We start from the raw sequence: 24,147 nt of genomic DNA, 5'->3' as shown, positions 1-24,147 counted from the left end.
AGCTTTCAGTCCGGGGCGAATACTTCACGAGTGAGTTACGTGAAATTCTCTCTTCCTTCGATCAGAAACCACCCGAACTGTCAAAAAAAAAAAAAAAAACCAAACCAAAACTGTGAATCTCTTTTCTTTTCCTTTTATTTAGTGCGAGTGCTCAAAATCGGAAATAAGTTAAAAAGACTAAAATTCTGGGAAAAGTTTTGATTTTTCACGGGGGAAAATTTACAAGGGCGACCCGGAAAAGCAGTAGTCGTAGCACGCTGCTTTTGGTGGTAGAATCGATCGTTCGTTGCCTTTCTGGTCCGAGGTGCCGGTTTTTTTTCACATTTTTTTCGTTTATACGCAAAAATAAAAATTTACCGGAAGTTAAAGGCGATATTGTTGGGGGAAAAGAAGTGTTAATTGCCAACTTTAGGGTATAAAGTCGTGACCCAATCAGAACGCGTTGTTTAAATTGTAAACATTTCTGATTTGGACATTATCCCGCCAATAAAAATTATTGCTCAATCGTTTCCCTCCCTCCCCCCCTCTGCCCTCGGTTTTTGCGCGGTTGACTGCCTTTCAGTTATTAATTAATCCCTTTAAAGATGAAGTATCATTGGATGTTTTTAACAGTTTTTTGTCGCGATAATGTTCGGTGACGGAAGAAAAATAGTGTGATATAATAATGTGCATTAAGGATATAAATTTCACATTTCAGTGAAAATATCGTCGATTTTCATGGGTGAGGAGCGGATTTAAGGGTTAATCGAGCATTACTGCACTCTTTCTCTTATACGGATTGTCCGGTGTCAAGTGGATTTCGACGAGGGTTACTAAAGGAATTCATCAACAAAACGATGGTAAGTTTTTTCTTTTTATTGTTATATTTGAAATCTGTTTCGGGTGGTTTTTTTTTGTTGTTGTTTGTGAAAGCCGGGAGATTGATTTCATATATAAGTATATAATGGGTCTGAAAAGGAGGCCGGCGTTGAGAGGTTAGAACCTTTTTTTGACCTGCTTTTCTAAATTTGGTTTTTTTTTTCGTTTTTCCCTTTTTCCCGATATGGGAGATTTAATTTTTGATTTCATAAATAGATTAAATCTAAAGACTTTTTTGTTCGATATTTATTCTATTATTAATGTTTATTTGCTCTAATTGAATCACATCTTAACGAACAGCTGTTTTGGCGGGATAAATAAACAAAGTGACGCGAACATATTTACTTTAGAGGGACTATTGTTGACCCCTTTTTTCATAATCCCTGATTTACTGTCATTTGTTTTCGACTTTTATCTTTATTTGCACAATAATTTCTGAAATTACAGGGAGAAAAAATTTAGTTTTTCTTTTTTTTTTTGACGTGGAAAATTTAAGGTTAACTTTTCTTTATTATTTTTCTATTTCGAGTAATTTTTTCAGACAATTTTCGAGACAATTTTTTTTCTATTCATTATGTTTTATTTATTATTTTTTTTTTTTTGAATTAATTTCGAATTGTTATTGCGAAACCATGTAGTAAATAATTAGTTGAATGATGTACGTTTTAATGATAATGAATAATTTGAATAATAATAGTGTATAATTTCCATTTTGTATTAAATGAAATGTTAACGATAATTATAAATATATAAATCTTTTGAATATATTTATTGATGGAGGTGTATCAGTTTAATTTAAATGTATATAGCATCTATAGATACATGGACGTGTACATATTAATTAAATTACGCAAAATGATAACATGTTCACTTTGAAAATTAAACCAATACTAAATATTAATTGAAATACTGAAAATGGTTACACTTAAATGAATAATTGTTTTATTTATATGTTTATTTTTCCTTATTAATATAAATTCATGGAAATTGCATTTAAAAATTAATTTGAAAGAAAAAAATGTAATAAAAATTTTTTTCTTTATTATTTCATTAATAATACGTCACAAATTTAATTTGTGATAACTAATATAATTATCATAAATTGAATAGAGTTAAAAATGTTTTTTTGAAATATTACTAATTAATAAAAATAATAATAATAATAATTCAATTTGTTAACAAAAAATTTTGTTTTTTTACATAACGTTAATGATTAAAATAAATAATAATTTTAAATGTTGAAATAAACAAAAAAAAGTCTGTAGAAATTAAAAATTGTTAATATAAATATTTTTAAATTCAAGTTTTTCTAATAATTAGTTATTTTCAAGTGATGTAGATTTAGACAAAGGCAATACATTTTTTTTTATTATTATAATAAATTTTCCTAACATTTTGAACGAAAAATTTTTTTTGTGTTACAATTTTTAAAAATTGACAGAGTTAAATGAAAAAAATTTATTTAGTTAAAAAATGTTATTAAAATTATATTGCAAATAATTGAATTCCTGAGATAAATCTCATTATTTATAACAATAATTGAATTCTTACGAAGAATTTTATAAAAATTTTTGAAAATATGCAATTAAATTTTTTTACAGATGTTTTTTGAATTTTTCCAATACAGTTTTTTTTTGGTAATTTAAATTGCCAATTCTAAAACTAATTGAATTTTACGAAGTATTTATTTCAACTTTTTAAGTTAAGTATGTTTGTTAATAATTGTAATTAAAAAATTTGATTCTTGAATTTTATTAAAATGTTTTAGAAATAATTGAATTCTTGCGTGAGAACTTTTATAAAAATTGGACCAAAATTAATTGAATTCATGCGAAAAAATGTTTATTTATGAAAATAATTGATTTTTTATAAAACATTATATCGAAACTGTTGAAAATAATTGAATTTTTGCGATAAATTTTGTTAACAAATTTTATAAATATTGAATCCTTCCGAGAAATGTTATTAAAATAATATTGCAAATAATTGAATTCTTACGAAGAATTTTATAAAAATTTTTGAAAATATGCAATTAAATTGTTTTACAGATTTTTTTTTTAATTTTTCCAATACAAAGCTTTTTTAATAATTTTAATTGCAAATTCTGAAACTAATTGAATTTTACGAAGTATTTATTTCATCTTTTTAAGTTAGTCATGTTTGTTAATAATTGTAATTAAAAAATTTGATATTTGGATTTTATTAAAATTTTTTAGAAATAATTGAATTAGAGATTTTTTTAAAAATTGGACCGAAATTAATTGAATTCAAGCGAAAAAAATGTTTATTTTTGAAAATTCTTGCGAAAAATTTTGTTAACAATTTTTAAAAATATGGAATCCTTCCGGGAAATGTTAAATAATATTGCAATTAATTAAATTCTAGAGAAGCATTTTATTATTTATAAAAATAATTGAATTCTTGAGAAGAATTTTATTATTTGTAAAAATAATTGAATTCTCACGAAGAATTTAATAAAAATTTCCGAAAATTTGCAATTAAATTGTTTTGCAGAATTTTTTTTTGAATTTTTTAAAAATAATGCAGTTTTTGAAATAATTTTAATTGACATGAAAGTAATTAAATTTTAGAAAGTATTTATTTCAAGTTCTTCAATTAATCATGTTTGTTAATAATTGTAATTAAAAAATTGATTTAAGGTTTATTTTTGACATGGAAATCTTTTGGAAAAATTTTATTAACACTTTTTATAAATAATTGAATCATTTCAAGAAAATGTTTTAAAATTGCATCGAAAATAATTGAATTTCTGAGAAGAATTTTTTTATTTTAAAAAATAATCGAATTTTTGCGAAGAATTGTATTAAAATTTTTAAAAATAAGAAATAATAATTAGATTATTATAGTTAAAAGGTAATTTATTATGAAAATAATGAAAGTAACTTCGCATCAGAAATGGAAAAATGAAAGCAATTGCTTATTTATAAATGTATTTGCATTTATTCTTACATTTCTGATGAATTTTCTTTCTTAATGTTCAGATATTTATAAGTGACGATTTATTTTTATTTTTGAAAACTAAATTATTTTTGTACTTTGTCTTAATTTAAAAATTTACCTTTTCATGAAAAGACACTTAAATTAGTATCGAGTTTTTAAAAGTCACTTCAATTATATTTAGAAGTTAAAATTGAGAAAATTGCTTTATGTCAAATTTAAAAATATAAACTTAAATTGAATTATAAAAAATTAGATATATACGATTATTTTTTAAAAAAACTTACCTATGTACGTTTTTTTAAAAATAAGTTTTTAATAAAAAAATATTCATTACAAAAACATATATTTATTGCAAAAAAATATTTTAGAAAAATTGATCCGAAAAATTTAAACAAGTCAGTAAATTTAAATAAAAAGTAAAAAATATGGTCCAGACTCTATATGGGAAATTATAATAATTATATTATTTTGTATACAATTATTTTAGAATGTATTTGTCAAAAATTTCAACTAATTATTTAAGTTTCCGATTTTGTTTTTCCGAAACAAATGTTTAATTTTTCTTTTGTTAATTCAGTATAGAATAATTTTTTTTCTTGAATTTTTTTTTTTTATTGAGTTATAATACAATGAGGGACGAAATGAGCAGGGGTATCATTAAAATTAGGTACAAGAAGAACATTAGTTATCTGTATATTCTCTAACCAAAATGATATCTCGCTACCCTCTCTTGATATTCTAACTCGATGTTACTTTATCATTCTGGTACTAATGACCTTAGTCTGTGATAACATTGCACAATAGAACAGTGCACTATAGCAGTATGTACTAGAGTTCTATAGCTGCTCTATGAATAGTGATTATCTAAATGTGACCACGAACAGTCGATGGTCTTTAACAATAAGATTTCAACTCGGTTTTCCCTCCTATAAATATTTGCTCTTGTTGCCTATATTTCTTAAAATAAATATATATACGTATACTATACATACAAACAATTCGATTGTCATTTAGTATTTTTGTTTTTAAACTAAATTTACCATCTGACTAAATATGGAAATTTGATCTATTTTTTCCCTAGTTTCTTCTTTTTTTTTATCATTAAAATCTAAATTTAAATTTAAATTTAAATTAAAAACTAAAATTTGGTTTTAATTCAACCTAAATTTCATTGTTTCAAACAAATTTTTTCCCGACTGAAATTTAGAGAGAAAAATAATATCTAGAATAAAGAACACTATCTATTTTACTAAAAAATCTTTGTTGAAGGATTTATTAATCAGAAAAAATCATATGTCCAAAATTCGTCTAGTGGGAATAGTGGCAAATCACTTTTCTAAATAAAAGCCAATTGTGATTCAACACGTTGAATCACAGAATATATACGATAATGTTTGAAACACATCAACTCATTGACGTGTATAAGACTAAACAACCGTTTTCCGTGTTGATAAATGAGAGACTGAGAGACTGAGAGAGAAACAGTAATTTGAATTGAGCATTTCGAGAAAGTAGATGACGTTATATTGAGCTGTTATAGGCGAATTGCTTCTTTAGTATTATATATTGTTTGTTATAGAGAGTCAAGACTTGAGGAAAACAAACAATTGTTTAAAGTACTCAAGAAAGTTGGTCCTCCCTTGCCCATGTAGAAATTTCCCTACTTGTCCCTACCAAATGTTGGATTCTGATTAGAACCATCCTAGAAAATCTACTCTAGAAAAATCTGTCTAGAACCTCGCTAGATTCTGACTAGAATCTCTAGTCTACAAAAACTAATCGGTTTCCAATCAAATTCTAGTTAAAGAATTATTATTACTAATTTTGTTTTATAAAGAATTATTATTAATTGATATTATTATTTATTATTTTAATAATTTAAATAATTTAATAACTTTATAATTTTTTAATTTAAATTATTATTAGATTATAAAGAATTATTATTAATTGAAATTATTAGATAATTCAGACTAGAAAAACTCACTAGGACCTTATTGATTTCCAACTAGCGACAAACTAGTGTACAAGTAATATACATAAATTGTCTTTCTATAAATAAATATTTTTATGAATTGTCAAAAACATTTTAAAGTATAATTGCACTTACATATATTTTTAAATAATTATTTTTACGGATAATATTACAATATTTAGGTAATAAAAATTAATTATACTCACATAATTAATATTTATTTGTGTCTTATTCTTTTAATTTACTTATTAAATAAAAGATTTTTATTTAATAAAATTGTTTTATTGGAATTTTATGTAAGAATGTTCTACAATATTAAAAATTGGGTTTCAAATATGTTAAAAAATGAAATAATTAAATAGTATGCAAAATTTTTTAAAAAATAATGCTGGTAAAAATTATTTAACTAGAATTTGATTGGAACCCGACTAGTTTTTCTAGACTAGAGATTCTAGTTAGAATCTAGCGAGAGCCCTACTAGAGATAGGGGCAAATGGTGAATTGCTGCACGGGATGTTATTTAAGCGGAGGTGCTTCCAAGCTATCACGGCCGGGAGGTATGTGTATCCGACTGGAGTCCCCAAGGTCCAAGGTTCGATCCCCCATGGGCACGAGATTTTTCAACTCAAGTTTCAGGTTTTTCGTGTACAACATTCATTAATAATGTTAATATGAATGAAGAATTTAATTATAAATAGGTTAAGTTGAAAAATAATAATTTTTAAAAGTCAACTAGAAAATTCTAGTCGGGGCCCTATCAACACACAGCTAGTTTTAATACTAGTTCCCGACTAGATATTCTAGTCTATACCCCATCTGCCGACCGTTATGAAAGTAGTTGGGTTCTAACGATTTTCTCTAATCAGTTCCCCACTACAGATAGGGAATTCTGGCTAGGACCCCATAAAATTCCAATCTCAATTTCTGCATGGGTGACTCTCGAATAAACTGTTCGCATTCAGCCATCAAGGAGTATATAGAGAAGAAAAGTTAATTGAATGTCTTACTCCGGGCAAGTAACTTTCAATGTTTCTCAAAATGTTATCCAAGTCTTATATGGAGCAATGATGAAGGATTTAATTCGTTAAAACGTACTATATATAATATATAATATTAAAGTTATAGACTTTACGATCCTATTGTGCTTTACGACTGTTATAGTCTTTTTATAACACAACCCCCCTCCCCCCCCTAGTAAATATATTTTGCAGAAATTAATTAATATTTATAAGTAATTAACATAAATTAATATAAAAAAAATAAAATAAATAAATAAATAAAAATAAAATAAATAAAAGAAAATAAAAATTTTATAGAATATAAGGAATTATTAATATTAAAATTAATATTATTATGTATATAGAGTGGAATTGGGGTATATAATAAAAATAAAAATTATTTGATGCAAGTAAATATTTATTTGATAACAGACAAGTAATCGGTTATTTGAATCAAATAAATTTATTTTTAAGTGAAGAACTATCATAAAATTATTATTACTTATAAATTATTTAATGAATAATTTTACCTAAATATTTCAAAACTAATTGAATTTTAAAAGACATGTTTACAATTTTCATAAAGATGAACTTCAAAAGATTATAGTTTGAAATTTTCCATTTTATTTTGAATGAATTCAATTAAAGATTTTAAACAACTTAGATTTTTGAAAATTTTTAATAATTAAAATTCTTCTTAAATTTGTTAAATTTTTTAATATATACATTTAATTCGTTATTAAAAATAATGGATTTATAGAAGAATTTTAGTTAAAAACACTAAGAAAATATTAGAATTTTTGTGAAGTTAGAAATGATTGAAGAAATTCAAATATTTTCAAGAGTACCTAATGAAATTCTTCGCTGAAATTCAATTGTATTCAAAAATTTTTTAAATTCTCCTCAAAAATTTCAATTATTTTCATAATTAATAAAATTCTTCTCTGAAATTCAATTATTTTCAAAAATTTTAATAAAACTCTTGTCAAAAGTTCAATTATTTTTAAAAATTTTCCTCAATTCAATGATTGTTAATATTTAATATTTTAATAAAATTTGCAAAAAGAATTCAATTATTTAAAAATTTAAAACTCAATTATTTTCATAAATAATAAAAAATTTCATAGGAATTCAATTATTTACAAATTTTTTATGAATTTCTTGTCAAAATTTCAATTATTTTCAAAAATTTTTCTCAATTCGATGATTTTTAATAATTAATATTTTAATGAAATTTTTAGGAAGAATTGAATTATTTAAAAAAAAATTTTTTATGAAATTCTTCGCAATAATTTGATTATTTTCAGAAATAATGAAAATTTTAAAAGAATTCAATTACTATCAATTTTTTAAATAAATTTCTTCACAATAATTCAATTATATTTATAAATAATAATTTTTTTTTACATTTATTATCGTAAATAATAAAACTCATCGTAGAATTTCAATTATTTTTTATTCAGTTTTAATTGAATTTTTAATTAAAAAAATTGTAGTTGAAATTGTTTTAAAAAAATCATCTTCCAAATTCAATTATCTTTATAAATAATAAAATTCTTCACCGAAATTCAATTATTTTCAAAATTTTGAATAAAATTAAATAAATAAAATAAAATAAAATAAATAAATAATAAATAAATAATAAATTAAATTAAATTTTGAATAAAATTCTTAGCTAAATTTCAATTATTTTTAAAAATTTTAATATTACTCTTGTCAAAATTTCAATTATTTTCAAAAATTATCCTGAATTTAATGATTTTTAATATTTAATATTTTAATGAAATTTTCAAGAAGAATTCAATTATTTAAAAAAATATTTATAAAATTCTTCGCAATAATTCAATTATTTTCATAAATAATAAAAATTTTACAGGAATTCAATTATTTACAAATTTTTTATACATTTCTTCGCAATAATTCTATTATTTTCATAAATAACAAAACTCATCGCAGAATTTCAATTATTTTTTATTCAATTTTAATCGAATTTTTAATTAAAAAAATTGCAGTTGAAAATTTTTTTGAAAAATCGCCTTACAGATTCAATTATCTTTATAAATAACAAAATTCTTCATCGAAATTCAATTATTATCAAAGTTTTAAATAATATTCTTGGCAAAATTTCAATTATTTTCAAAAATTTTTAAAAAACTCTTGTCAAAATTTCAATTATTTTCAAAAATTCTCCTCAATTTAATGATTTTTAATATTTAATATTTTAATAAAATTTTCACGAAGAATTGAATTATTTAAAAAAAAAATTATAAAATTCTTCGTAATAATTCAATTATTTTCTTAAATAATAAAAATTTCACAGGAATTCAATTATTTAAAAATTTTTTATAAATTTTTTCGGAATAATTCCATTATTTTCATAAATAATAAATTTTTTTACACAGATATTCAATTATTTTCAAAAATAATAAATTTTTTTACACAGATATTCAATTATTTTCAAAAATAATAAAATTCTTTTTATAGGAATTCAATTATTTTCATAAATAATAAAACTCATCGCTGAATTTCAATTATTTTCAATACAATTTTATTCGAATTCTTCGAAATATATATCCAATTATTCTTAAAAATTTTATTAAAATGCGTCGAAAGAATTCAAGTATTTAAAAATTTGTTGATAAAATTCTTTATGAGAAAATTAATTTTAAGAAACATTGAATTATTCATTATATTATGTATCTTTGTATTTAAATAATTGAATTCTCGTAGAAATTTCTAATAAAATTGAATTTGAAAATGAATTTTAGTTTAAATTTTAGATAATTGGAAATTAATTAAATTAATAAAAATTAATTAAATTAATACCATCAAATGTTTGGATTTTTAGAAATAATGGAATTTTGAAAAGGTTTCAAATTAAAAATCTTTGAAAATCTGATTTTTTTTTTAGTATCTAATAATTTTTCGAGTGAATCAGAATATTCTTTATGGGGAAAAAGTCAAACTTTCGTCTGGAATTGAGGAAAAAGTCCAGGGAAAAGCAACATTAAATTTTTGTGGCAACCCTGATAATGTGAAATAAAAGTTAAAAACAGAAACAGGGTTTAAAATTTCCCCTAGTATTTAAAAAAAGGTGAATTTGCATAAATAATTTCATTTTTTTTTTATTGTTTTTCTATTTTATTCTCGCATTTGGAGAAATATTTTTATGATCACAAATTGTACGTACGGGGGAAAAAGAAATATTTTTTGCATTGTATTTTTGAGAATTGTTGTCTTAGAAATTGTAGGTAACAATTATTGAGAGGAGAGTGAGAGAGAGGAAACGGAGGTGATGGTTAAAAATAAGAGAAACGGAAAATAATTAAGAAAGGAATAGATATCGCTTGGCTTGTTAAATGCAGTTATTATGCGCCTTGTTCGCTCTCAACAGCGGAAGCTGACGATGAGTCTTTTTTAGTTGTATATACGTATAGTATTGTATAACTGGCATGAACACGTACATCACCCTTTCGATAACTAGCCGGGCTTTTGTTCGCTTTTATACATAGAATGTAGATTACTCTCGAGAAATATACAAGTTTGTCACGTATAGAGTAAGGGGATTCTTTCGATTCACATGTCTTTTTACCCTTTTTTTTCTCTCTCTCTTTCTCTCTTTTTTTTTCTTCTCTCCAAGTGGGAGGTGAAAGTTTCATCTAACAAACTACTTGAACGCTATTTTCGTCTTTTGAAATTTTTGTTTGACTTTATAAAGATTCGAAAAAGTTTCTCTCTCTTCATTTATTTTCCTTCACTAGTTCTTTATATTGTCTTTTACTTTTTATATCGTTTCACATTTCCTGTTTGGTAAATTTCTATTAATCGAATCCAAATTACCATAATGGTATTTTTCTTTCCTTTTTATTTACTGTGAACAAATAGGAAAAATGTTCCTAATCTATATCATGTGTCTCATTAATACTTAACTATTATCTTCGTATTTCATTCATTCATTCTGTCTGTCCACTTTTTTGAAGTTAGTTTAGTTTTAAAAGTTAGTTTAGTTTTTTTAGCTACTGTTTTTTTTTCCTTTCAAAAATATTGTTTGACAAATCGAAAATATGCAGGTATTTTTTTAACGATTTATAATAAAATAATATTTGAAATTAGAAAATTGAAAAAAAATTATGATTAACAAATATAAAATATACTCATTTTGTTTGTCATATGCTTTTTTCTATAACAAATTTCGTTTGACTGATCTAAATTATTATGTAAATTATTCTCCTTTTTATTTTTAAAAAATACTAGAAAATTGTTAATTGTTAAAAAAATTTTTATCAAGAAGTAGAAAATATACCCATTTTATGCATAATTTTTATTTCTCAATAAGAATATTGTTTACAAACTCATTTTTTTCTTTTGAAAAGAGAAACATTAGATATTCCCGTTTCTTAATATTTTTCTAGAAAATTCTCAATTTTCATAAGGAAATAATCAATTCTATTTTTTAATTACAATTGTTTCAATAAAATTCAAAGTTTTTTAAAAATAAAGGAAAAAATTGTTTATAAATTATATTTGTCAATTAGAAAATTGGATTGAAAATGAAACTGAAAATCTTTTAATTTTTAGAAAAGAAAGAAAAAATTTTATTGAAAAAAAATGTTCTGTTAAGCTTATTTACGAATATCTTTAATTGTAAAATTATTCGAAAACAAGAATTTCTGTTTTAAATATTTTAAATATTTAATTATTATTATTTTTCCGTAGGAATTAAAATTCTTCAAAACATTCAAATTCAAACTTTTTTTTAAATTAATCAACTTTAAAAATATTGTTATAAATCATAAAGAGGGTCGAGTGTTAAAATCATTATTTTATGTTATAAGAATATTGATAATGTAACTTCTTCAAAATTATTTTTATATTCTATTATTATCTAAAATTTAAACTAAAATTCATTTTCAAATCAATTTTTACTAGAAAATTCTACGAGAATTCAATTATTTAAATACAAAAAAAAAAATTATTGAACAATTGAATGTTTCTTAAAATTAAGAATTTTATTATTTATGAAAATCATTGAATTGAGTAAAATTTTTGAACGTAATTGAAATTTTGTCAAGAGTTTTATTACAACTTTTGAAAATAATTAAAATTTAGCCAATAATTTTATTCAAAATTTTGAAAATAATTGAATTTCGGTGAAGAGTTTTGTTATTTATAATAATAATTGAATTTATAAGGTGATTTTTAAAAAAAAATTTCAACTACAATTTTTTTATATTAAAAATTTGATTAAAATTGAATAAAAAATAATTGAAATTCTGCGATGAGTTTTGTTATTTACGATAATAATTGAATCCCTGTAGAAAAATTTATTATTTCTAAAAATAATTGAATTATTGCGAAGAAATTTATAAAAAAAAATTGATAATAATTGAATTCTTGTGAAATTATTATTATTTTTGAAAATAATTGGAATTTTGACAAGGATTTTATTCAAAAATTTTAAAAATAATTGAATTTCGGTGAAGAATTTTGTTATTGACAATGATAATTGAATTTGTAAGGCGATTTTTTAAAAAAATTTGAAACTACAATTTTTTTAATTAAAAATTCGATTAAAATTGAATAAATAATAATTGAAATTCTGCGATGAGTTTTGTTATTTACGATATAATAATTGAATCCCTTTAAGAAAATTTATTATTTATAAATATAATTGAATTATTGCGAAGAAATTTATAAAAATAATTGAATTCTTGAGAAATTTTTATTATTTCTGAAAATAATTAAATGTTTGCGCAGAATTTTATTAGAATTTTTCTAAATAATCGAATTCTTTTGGGTATTTTTATTAAAATAGTAGATATTGAAAATCATTGGAATGTGAGGAAAGTTTTTTGAAAATAATTGAAATTTTGACACGAATTTTATTAAAATTTTTGAAAATAATTGAATTTTGAAGAAGAATTTTTTTAATTTATAAAGATAATAATTGGTATTTTGTCGTGATATTTTTGTAAATTTTGAACATAATTGAATTTCGTGATAAGAATTTTATTACTTTTGAAAATAATTGAATTTCTGCAATTATTTGTAACTTCTGCAAAATTCAATGTTTTTTAGTGTTTTTAACTAAAATTCTTCTATACATGAATTATTTTTAATAATCAATTAAATACGTTTATTGACAAATTTAACTAATTTCAGAAGATCTTGAATTATTAAATGTTTTCAAAAATCTAAGTTTATTAAAATTTCTAATTAAATTTATTCAACAATGTAATTTTATAAAATTTCAAATTGAAACCATTTGAAGTTGATTTATTTATGAAAATTGTAAATGCAACTCTTTTAAAATTGAATTAATTTTGAAATATTTTTATGTAAAATTATTCATTAAATAATTTTTGTCAGAAATTGAAGGTTTTGTATTAGAATTCGTGGTAACATTATATGAGTCAAACAAAAAAGACACAATAATTCAGAATTTTCTTATGAATTCTTAAAATTTAATTTTTTTTAATACTTTTAAATTTAATTAAAATTCTTGACTTTTCCCTGAATTCTCCATGGCAGAATATATGATTATTATAATTATAATAATATTAAATATATTCCAATTCGTATTTTATTACAAAAAACAATTTGAATTAAACATTTTTACGTTCTATTATTTTCGAAATTGCTAATTTTATTTAAAAAAGTGAGTGAGAAATCAGCCACTCACGTAAGCGGGCAAATTTTTGCTACTTAGTATTTGAATAAACTATAAATTAATACTGATTGCTGGAGAGGAAACAAAAAAATAACGAATGAATAAATTATTGATCTTTCTGGCATACTCGTTGAAGGGTGTAAATAATTGATTAGATTTGAGGGTTGAGTGGGGAGAGGGGGTAGGGGGTAGGGGGGGGTCCTAATAACCAGAAATTTATTTGTCTTCAATCAAAATGTGTACTTGAGCTTCTCGTAGAAACGTCGATTACTATTGGCGAATAAATCAACGTCAGTCAAACATACCCGCGATCGATTCGAATTATTTGGAGTGAAACTCAAACCTTTGCTCTCTCTCTCTCTCTCTCTCTCTCGTAATATAACGATGTACGTGTGCACATCGATCGTTGCATTAAAGAAGCCGCCAGTGATTCTAAAACTGAATGAATACACCGCGTGCAAATGCAAAATACATGAATATATAAATGTACGAATCATGTTGGCGCGCATGAAAAGGAGAAAAAAACAACAAAACAAAACTACCGCACCAATTCACGCGGGGCGATTTATGAGTTTTCTGTTGAAAAAAAATGCGCGCAGGTAAAATTTAATTTGCAATATGTTTTTTTTATGCTTTAGTTTATAATAATTTCTTGTTTTAGTTCTGTAATGTATATTTATGCGTGTGTGCGAAATGATTCGCGGAACGATGATAACAATAGGGATGTTTTTACGACCTTCAACCTTTCCCTTTACCCCTCGTTCCCCTTTACTCTTTCGCCCCTCGTTTCCCATCACTTTCTCTGTCTATTGCAAATTTCCCATCCCTATATATAGACACACAGTCTCTACTTTTTCCCCCTTAGCAAATATTAAACGCTTGGAAGCATTCTGATTTCCGAATGAAAATATCATTGAGGGTCTAACAGGCGTTAATTACACGTGCGATTTCTGTCCAATTTTTTTTTAGCTTAACTTTCAAGGTATTTAGTTCTTTTTAAATCGAATTTTTTTATTTGCCTGTGATTACAGGATGTCTACTGGTCCTTGAAGTCCTGGAATTTGAAAAAACATCCTAATGTCCTTAAATGTCCTGAATTTTATACTTTTGTTCTTGAATATTCCATATTTTGCTTTTCAATATTCAATAATTTAAAAATTTTACGAAAATTTAAAAAAATAATGATTCATCAAAAAATAATTTCAATTTGTCATTTGATTAAAGTAACTGGTATCTACAATATTGATTTTTAACTCTTTTTATAATAAAATAAATATTTTTGTCCAAGTAGGTTAATTTAAATTATGTTAATCGTAATATGAAATAATATTACACAGGGTTGCCATAAAATTATATTTTTGTTTTTCCCTGATTTCCAGACAAAATATTCACTTTTTCACTGACCCTTAAAAACATTAATAACTTCTTTTTTAAATAAACATTTAATCATTATTATTTTTCTATTCTATAGGAATTAAGATTCTCAAATTCAATAACTTATGAGAATATTATATAATAAAACATGAAGAAATCGATTTCCTCATGCTTTATAAAAAATTTAAGATGACAAAGTAATAAAATCATTATTTTATTTCATAAGAATATTGTATAACTAAAAATTCAAATTTTCAAAGATTTTAATTTAAACCCTTTTCAAAATTCAATTATTTCTAAAAATTCACTCTATTATGTTTTTAATATTCAATTATAATTTAAAATTTTAAGTGAAATTCATTTTTTAATCAATTTTTATTAGAAAATTTCCGGAGAATTCAATTATTAAAATACAAAAATAAATAAAATTTATTCAGTAATTGCATGTTTTTTAAAATTGAATTTTTATGAAGAATTTTTTCAAAATTTTTAATAACAATTGAATTCTTTTGGCGAATTTAAAAAAAAATTGTAAGAATAAATGCAATTTTCTACCATTTTATTTAAAATTTCATAAAAATAATTTAAATTCTGCGATAAGTTTTGTTATTTATGAAAATAACTGAATTCTTGCAATGAATTTTATTAAAAAATTTTCTAAAGAATTAAATTCCTGTGAAGAATTTTATTTTTGAAAATAATTGAAGAATTGTATTGAAAATAATTGAATTGTGTAGGAAAATTTTATTAAAATTGCATTTTTATTAACTAAATCTTTTAAAGAACTTTGTCAAAATTTTCTTAAATAATATAATTTTTCAAAAAATTTTATTTTAATTTTTCGAAATAATTGAATTTTTCAGAACTATTTTAATTTTTTTTTTCAATTCTCTAAATATATTTGAATTCTTTCGAGAAACTTCATAAAAAAATTAAAAATAATTGAAAAGGTGCGAAGAAATTTATAAAAAAATTGATAAGTAATTGAATTTCTGTTAAATTTTTTAAAAAATTTTGTTTAAATAATTAAATCTTTTTGGAAAATTTTATTGAAATAGACATTAAAAATAATTAAAATGAGGAAAATTTTTGAAAATTATTGAAATTTTGACGAGAATTTTATTAAATTTTTTGAGAATAATAGAATTTTGGAGAAGAATTTTATTATTTATAAAGATAATTGAAATTTCAGAGAAGAATTTTATTATTTATAAAGATAATTAAAATTTTGACAAGAAATTTTATTAAATTTTTTGAGAATAATTGAATTCCAGTGAAAAATATTATTATTTACGAAAATTAGTAATTTCTTGTAAAGAATTTTATTCAAATTTTTTTAAATAATTGAATTTTTCAGAATTTCTAAAAACTTTTTAAAAATAATTAAATTCTATCTAGAAATTGGTGCCGTGAAGCTAGCGCCCCGTCATCGGCCAGACGCCTGACAAATCCATTGGCGTTGCAACCGAATAATTCGAAATGATCAATTCTTCATTCTATCTTTTTCGTGATAGTTTCTTTCACTATAGAGCTGAATAGAAATATTCTACGTACAAAAGGCAACAACAAAATAAATTGTCTATTAACAATTGAATTTTTTAAAGCTCTAAGATTTGCAAAACTCGAAAATTCGATTGTCTGCTAATTGCCGGATGCGCATCCGCCAATTAGCAGACAATCGAATTTTTGGGTATTGTGAAGCAAAGAGCTTTAAAAAATTTAATTGTTAATAAACAATTGATTTTAATGTTGCCTATTGTTCCTTAGATGTTTCTTAGTAAGAATTTTTTTTAGTAAAATAATTTTGGCAAAAATACTAGTAAAAATACTCCATCCGCCAATTAGCAGACAATCGAATTTTTGAGTATTGTGAAGCAAAGAGCTTTAAAAAATTAAATTGTTAATAAACATTTGATTTTGTTGTTGCTTATTGTTCCTTAGATGTTTCTTAGTAAGAATTTTTTTTAGTAAAATAATTTTGGCAAAAATACTAGTAAAAATACTCCATCCGCCAATTAGCAGACAATCGAATTTTTTAGTATTGTGAAGCAAAGAGCTTTAAAAAATTAAATTGTTAATAAACAATTGATTTTGTTGTTGCCTATTGTTCTTTAGATGTTTCTTAGTAAGAATTTCTTTTAGTAAAATAATTTTGGCAAAAATACTAGTAAAAATACTCCATCCGCCAATTAGCAGACAATCGAATTTTTGGGTATTGTGAAGCAAAGAGCTTTAAAAAATTTAATTGCTAATAAACAATTGATTTTTATGTTGCCTTTTGATCCTTAGATGTTTATTAACGAGAATTTCTTTTAGTAAAATAATTTTGGCAAAAATACTAGTAAAAATACTCCATCCGCCAATTAGCAGACAATCGAATTTTTGGGTATTGTGAAGCAAAGAGCTTTAAAAAATTTAATTGTTAATAAACAATTGATTTTGTTGTTGCCTATTGTTCCTTAGATGTTTCTTAGCAAGAATTTCTCTTAGTAAAATAATTTTGGCAAAAATACTAGTAAAAATACTCCATCCGCCAATTAGCAGACAATCGAATTTTTGGGTATTGTGAAGCAAAGAGCTTTAAAAAATTTAATTGTTAATAAACAATTGATTTTGTTGTTGCCTATTGTTCCTTAGATGTTTCTTAGTAAGAATTTATTTTTGTAAAATAATTTTGGCAAAAATACTAGTAAAAATACTCCATCCGCCAATTAGCAGACAATCGAATTTTTGGGTATTGTGAAGCAAAGAGCTTTAAAAAATTTAATTGTTAATAAACAATTGATTTTGTTGTTGCCTATTGTTCTTTAGATGTTTCTTAGTAAGAATTTATTTTTGTAAAATAATTTTGGCAAAAATACTAGTAAAAATACTCCATCCGCCAATTAGCAGACAATCGAATTTTTGAGTATTGTGAAGCAAAGAGCTTTAAAAAATTAAATTGTTAATAAACATTTGATTTTGTTGTTGCCTATTGTTCCTTAGATGTTTCTTAGCAAGAATTTCTCTTAGTAAAATAATTTTGGCAAAAATACTAGTAAAAATACTCCATCCGCCAATTAGCAGACAATCGAATTTTTGGGTATTGTGAAGCAAAGAGCTTTAAAAAATTTAATTGTTAATAAACAATTGATTTTGTTGTTGCCTATTGTTCCTTAGATGTTTATTAACGAGAATTTCTTTTAGTAAAATAATTTTGGCAAAAATACTAGTAAAAATACTGCATCCGCCAATTAGCAGACAATCGAATTTTTTAGTATTGTGAGGCAAAGAGCTTTAAAAAATTAAATTGTTAATAAACAATTGATTTTGTTGTTGCCTATTGTTCCTTAGATGTTTATTAACGAGAATTTCTTTTAGTAAAATAATTTTGGCAAAAATACTAGTAAAAATACTCCATCCGCCAATTAGCAGACAATCGAATTTTTGGGTATTGTGAAGCAAAGCGCTTTAAAAAATTTAATTGTTAATAAACAATTGATTTTGTTGTTGCCTATTGTTCCTTAGGTGTTTCTTAGTAAGAATTTATTTTTGTAAAATAATTTTGGCAAAAATACTAGTAAAAATACTCCATCCGCCAATTAGCAGACAATCGAATTTTTGGGTATTGTGAAGCAAAGAGCTTTAAAAAATTTAATTGTTAATAAACAATTGATTTTGTTGTTGCCTATTGTTCCTTAGATGTTTCTTAGTAAGAATTTATTTTTGTAAAATAATTTTGGCAAAAATACTAGTAAAAATACTCCATCCGCCAATTAGCAGACAATCGAATTTTTGAGTATTGTGAAGCAAAGAGCTTTAAAAAATTAAATTGTTAATAAACATTTGATTTTGTTGTTGCTTATTGTTCCTTAGATGTTTCTTAGTAAGAATTTTTTTTAGTAAAATAATTTTGGCAAAAATACTAGTAAAAATACTCCATCCGCCAATTAGCAGACAATCGAATTTTTGAGTATTGTGAAGCAAAGAGCTTTAAAAAATTAAATTGTTAATAAACATTTGATTTTGTTGTTGCTTATTGTTCCTTAGATGTTTCTTAGTAAGAATTTTTTTTAGTAAAATAATTTTGGCAAAAATACTAGTAAAAATACTCGATCCGCCAATTAGCAGACAATCGAATTTTTTAGTATTGTGAAGCAAAGAGCTTTAAAAAATTAAATTGTTAATAAACAATTGATTTTGTTGTTGCCTATTGTTCTTTAGATGTTTCTTAGTAAGAATTTCTTTTAGTAAAATAATTTTGGCAAAAATACTAGTAAAAATACTCCATCCGCCAATTAGCAGACAATCGAATTTTTGAGTATTGTGAAGCAAAGAGCTTTAAAAAATTTAATTGTTAATAAACAATTAATTTTGTTGTTGCCTATTGTTCCTTAGATGTTTCTTAGTAAGAATTTTTTTTAGTAAAATAATTTTGGCAAAAATACTAGTAAAAATACTCCATCCGCCAATTAGCAGACAATCGAATTTTTGGGTATTGTGAAGCAAAGAGCTTTAAAAAATTTAATTGTTAATAAACAATTGATTTTGTTGTTGCCTATTGTTCCTTAGATGTTTATTAACGAGAATTTCTTTTAGTAAAATAATTTTGGCAAAAATACTAGTAAAAATACTGCATCCGCCAATTAGCAGACAATCGAATTTTTTAGTATTGTGAAGCAAAGAGCTTTAAAAAATTAAATTGTTAATAAACAATTGATTTTGTTGTTGCCTATTGTTCCTTAGATGTTTCTTAGCAAGAATTTCTCTTAGTAAAATAATTTTGGCAAAAATACTAGTAAAAATACTCCATCCGCCAATTAGCAGACAATCGAATTTTTTAGTATTGTGAAGCAAAGAGCTTTAAAAAATTAAATTGTTAATAAACAATTGATTTTGTTGTTGCTTATTGTTCCTTAGATGTTTCTTAGTAAGAATTTCTTTTAGTAAAATAATTTTGGCAAAAATACTAGTAAAAATACTCTATCCGCCAATTAGCAGACAATCGAATTTTTGGGTATTGTGAAGCAAAGAGCTTTAAAAAATTTAATTGCTAATAAACAATTGATTTTTATGTTGCCTTTTGATCCTTAGATGTTTATTAACGAGAATTTCTTTTAGTAAAATAATTTTGGCAAAAATACTAGTAAAAATACTCCATCCGCCAATTAGCAGACAATCGAATTTTTGGGTATTGTGAAGCAAAGAGCTTTAAAAAATTAAATTGTTAATAAACAATTGATTTTGTTGTTGCCTATTGTTCCTTAGATGTTTCTTAGTAAGAATTTATTTTTGTAAAATAATTTTGGCAAAAATACTAGTAAAAATACTCCATCCGCCAATTAGCAGACAATCGAATTTTTGGGTATTGTGAAGCAAAGAGCTTTAAAAAATTTAATTGTTAATAAACAATTGATTTTGTTGTTGCCTATTGTTCCTTAGATGTTTCTTAGTAAGAATTTATTTTTGTAAAATAATTTTGGCAAAAATACTAGTAAAAATACTCCATCCGCCAATTAGCAGACAATCGAATTGTTGGGTATTGTGAAGCAAAGAGCTTTAAAAAATTTAATTGTTAGTAAACAATTGATTTATATGTTAAATTATGTTTGTAGAATATTTTTATTTAACTCTATAGTGAAAGAAATTATCGCGATAAAGAAAGAATGATGAATTGATCATTTCGAATTATTCTGTGGCGATGCCTATGGATTTTTGAGGCAATTTCATAGTTTATAAGGCAAACAAAAAAGACACAAAAATTTAGAATTTTCCTATAAATTCTAAAAATTTAATTTATTCCAGTACTTTTAGTAAAAATCCCTGTCTTTTCCCTGAATTCCTTGAATTCCCTGACTTGCGGCAACCCTGTTACACATATAAATGTCCTGGAAAAATAAGAAATCTGTCCTGGAATGTCCTGAAAATGTCCTGGAATTTTAAGTCATATTTTCAGTAGACACCCTGTGATTACTGTTTATATGGGAAAAAGTCGAGAGAGAGAGAGAGAGAATAAGGAAAGGTGAGATAAAATTCAGAGGCGATAAAAAAATGATGGGTAAAAAAAGGAAAGGAGGATTTGAAAAGAGGTTCGTATAGGCTTGAAGGAAATATAAAACGAGAAGGAAGGAGTCGTTATGAATTCAAGTTGTGTGCGAGAAGGACCTCCTCATTGCTGGATGTGTCCTGTGAGATAGGAAATAATGTCGCTTGTTCGGAGACACGGGGATAAGTTATCCTGTCGACGCTCCTTGGAATTCCCACATCCTCTCTGTCACTCGTATTTCACTAGCTCTTAGCTGACAGGAACATGCTCATACTTCTTTCTCGTAGATGACCTTAGCACTCGAAGGAAACTTGAGATGCTGACCTAAAAGTTGGATAAACAGGGACAAAAAAAAACTTGGACGTTTATTTTCGTCTTGACACAAAATGATGCTTTGTACATTAAAATCCATTTCGTTTTTTGGTGAAAGGAAGAAAAATTGAAAAGTTGATGGAATAGGGAAGTTTTAGTCAAAAAGAGAAAAAAATTTTGTAGCCATAGGCGAAGATTTAAATGTTATTAATTTTGAAAATGTGTTTTCAGGTTCAACGCTCGATTTTGTGGAAAGTATCTAGATTGATGTTTGCTGATTTTAAAAGAAGATCTTCAGGGTTGCCACAGGTCAGGGAATTCAGGGAAAAGCCAGGAAAATTATAATTAGTCAGGGAAATCAGGAAAAAGTCAGGGATTTTTATTAAAAGTACTGGAAAAAATTAAATTTTTAGAATTTATAAGAAGATCCTGAATTTGAGGTTTCATTTTTGTTTGCCTCATAAACTATGAAATTAACAAGAATTCTAATATGAAACCTTCAATTTTTTCTATTTTTGTCAATAATTTCTTTTTAAATAACTATATTTTTAAAAAACTATCATAAAATTATTACTTATAAATTATTTAATCAATAATTTTACTTAAAAATTTTAAAATCAATTGGATTTCAAAAGAGTTTCGTTTACAATCTTCATAAATAGATAAACTTCAGAGGTTTCAATTTCAAATTTGAGAAAATTTCAATTTTTAATAAATTTAAATAGAAATTTTAAGAACAAATGATTGGCCAGAAATTCAATTATTTTCGAAAGTTATAGACTTCTTTGCAAAACTTCAATTATGTTCAAAAATTAATAAAAATTCTTGTCAAAATTTTAATTATCTTTATAAATAAAGAAATTCTTCTCCAAAATTTAATTATTCTCAAAAAATTTAATAAAATTCTTGGCAAAATTTAAATAATTTTCAAAAATTTTCTTTATTTTAATTATTTTTAATATCTATTTTAATAAAATTTTCCAAAAGAATTCAATTATTTAAACAAAATTTTACAGGAATTCAATTACTTACCAACTTTTTTTTTATAATTTTCTTCGCACCTATTCAATTATTTTTAATTTTTTTATAATGTTTCTCGAAAGAATTCAAATATATTCAGAGAATTGAAAAAAATAGTTCTGAGAAATTCAATTATTTCGAAAAATTAAAATAAAATTCTTTGAAAAATTATAGGTATTATTTAAGAAAATTTTGACAAAATTCTTTAAAAGATTTAGTTAATAAAAATGCAATTTTGATAAAATTGTTCTATACCATTCAATTATTTTGAATACAATTATTCTTAAAAATTCAATTATTTTCGTAAAATATAACATTTTTCCTAAGAATACAATGAATGTCAAAAATGTTTGTAAATATCTTCAAAACAATTCAATTATTTTCGTAAAAAATAAGATTCTTCTAAACAATTCAATTATTTAAGAAATTTTAAGAAAATGCTTCCCAAGAAATTAATTATTTTCATAAATAATAATATTTTTCTCCGGAATTCAATTATTTTCAAAAATGAAATTCTTTACAGGAATTCAATTCTTTAAACAAAATTTTAATGAAAATTTGTTGCAAGAATTCAATTATTTTCATAAATAACAAAACTTATCGCATTATTTCAATTATTTTTTATACAATTTTAAATAAAATGACAGAAAGTTGCATTCATTCTTAAATTATTTTTTATAAATTCACCAAAAAAATTCAATTATTTTTAAAAATTTTAATAAAATTCTTCATACAAATTTAATTTCAAGAAACATGAAATTAATAAATTATTCATTTTTGTTTTTAAATAATTGAATTCTCGAAAAATTTTCTACTAAAAATTGATTAAGAAATGAATTTAATTTAAAATTTTATATTATAATTGAATATAAAAAGGATTATAACGTCAATTTTTAGAAATAATTGAATTTTGAAGAGGGTTTAAATTAAAATGTTTGAAAATTAAAATTTATAGTTACAATATTCTTATGATATAAAATAATGTTTTATAATAATATTCTCTCAAGTTATTGAATTTTAGAAGGTTTGAATTTGAAAATCTTAATTCCAATAGAAAAATAATAATGATTAAATATTTATTTAAAAAAGTTGTTATTGGTGTTTTCGAATAATTTTACAATTAAGGAAATTCGTTAATAAATATAATAGAACATTTTTTTGAGTATCTAATAATTTTTGGAGTGAATATAATGCAGGGTCAGGGAAAAAGTTAAAATTATTTTGCCTCGAAGTCAGGGAAAAACAAAATTAAATTTTTGTGGCAACCCTGATATTGCAAGCTCTGGCGTTTTTGTCTTTGAACTTGAGGCAGAACTTGGAAGTGGAAACGGTGTTTATTAATAACTGTGTTGGAAAAAATAATTATCACATTGATAAAATTAGAGTGACAATAGAGAACTAGCAAATCGGTTTTTGTTGCCGTTTGAAAACTCTGCTGAAAAGGCTTTAAATCACTGCTTGTAAAACTTCTTGAAAGTATGACGAGAATTCATTTCGTAAAAATTAGTTTATTCGGCGACGAATACATACAATTTATCTGTAAGTTTGCTGAAAGCTTGCCATATAAGTTTGCTGTTAGTGGCAAAATATCTTTAATTCATAGCATGAAAGCTTGCGCTACAAATTCACTGAGAAAGTTTGCGGCAAGCTTACGGACGTTTTTCCACTTGCAATAAATTTAGCGGCAAGCTTACAGTTTAATTAGTGGGTCCGAGGGATTTTTATTTTGAATTTAGATTTTCAAAGTTAATTCTTAAATTCATGGGTTTATGGTTTTAAATACTATTTTAACGTTATATAGCGTGGAAGATTTCATATTCGGCTTAGAGTATATGAAGCTCACAGTTACCGCGATGAAAAATTCACGCCGTCGATAACTGGCTTGTTGCATTTTTCATAACTCGCACAACTTTCTTATCCGGTGCTTATATCCGGTGTCGTTTGGGCCGGAACCCTC

At 23.7% G+C, this 24,147-nt stretch overlaps 1 protein-coding gene across 2 annotated transcripts in view; it reads left to right on the top strand.

Moving 5' to 3' along the window:
• Nucleotides 1-575: 575 nt before the first annotated feature.
• LOC122507190 overlaps nt 576-24,147 on the top strand; it is a 456,874-nt gene continuing 433,302 nt past the window's right edge. For both annotated transcript variants that reach the window (XM_043619783.1, XM_043619782.1), the window contains exon 1: nt 576-839. The gene's annotated coding sequence lies outside the window, so the exon portion shown is untranslated. The remainder of the gene's footprint in view (nt 840-24,147) is intronic.

This window comes from Leptopilina heterotoma, unplaced genomic scaffold, assembly GCF_015476425.1.
Source record: "Leptopilina heterotoma isolate Lh14 unplaced genomic scaffold, ASM1547642v1 Lhet_45, whole genome shotgun sequence".
In the NCBI taxonomy this organism is placed as follows: Eukaryota; Metazoa; Arthropoda; class Insecta; order Hymenoptera; family Figitidae; genus Leptopilina; species Leptopilina heterotoma.
This window is presented reverse-complemented; position numbering and strand designations above follow the sequence as displayed.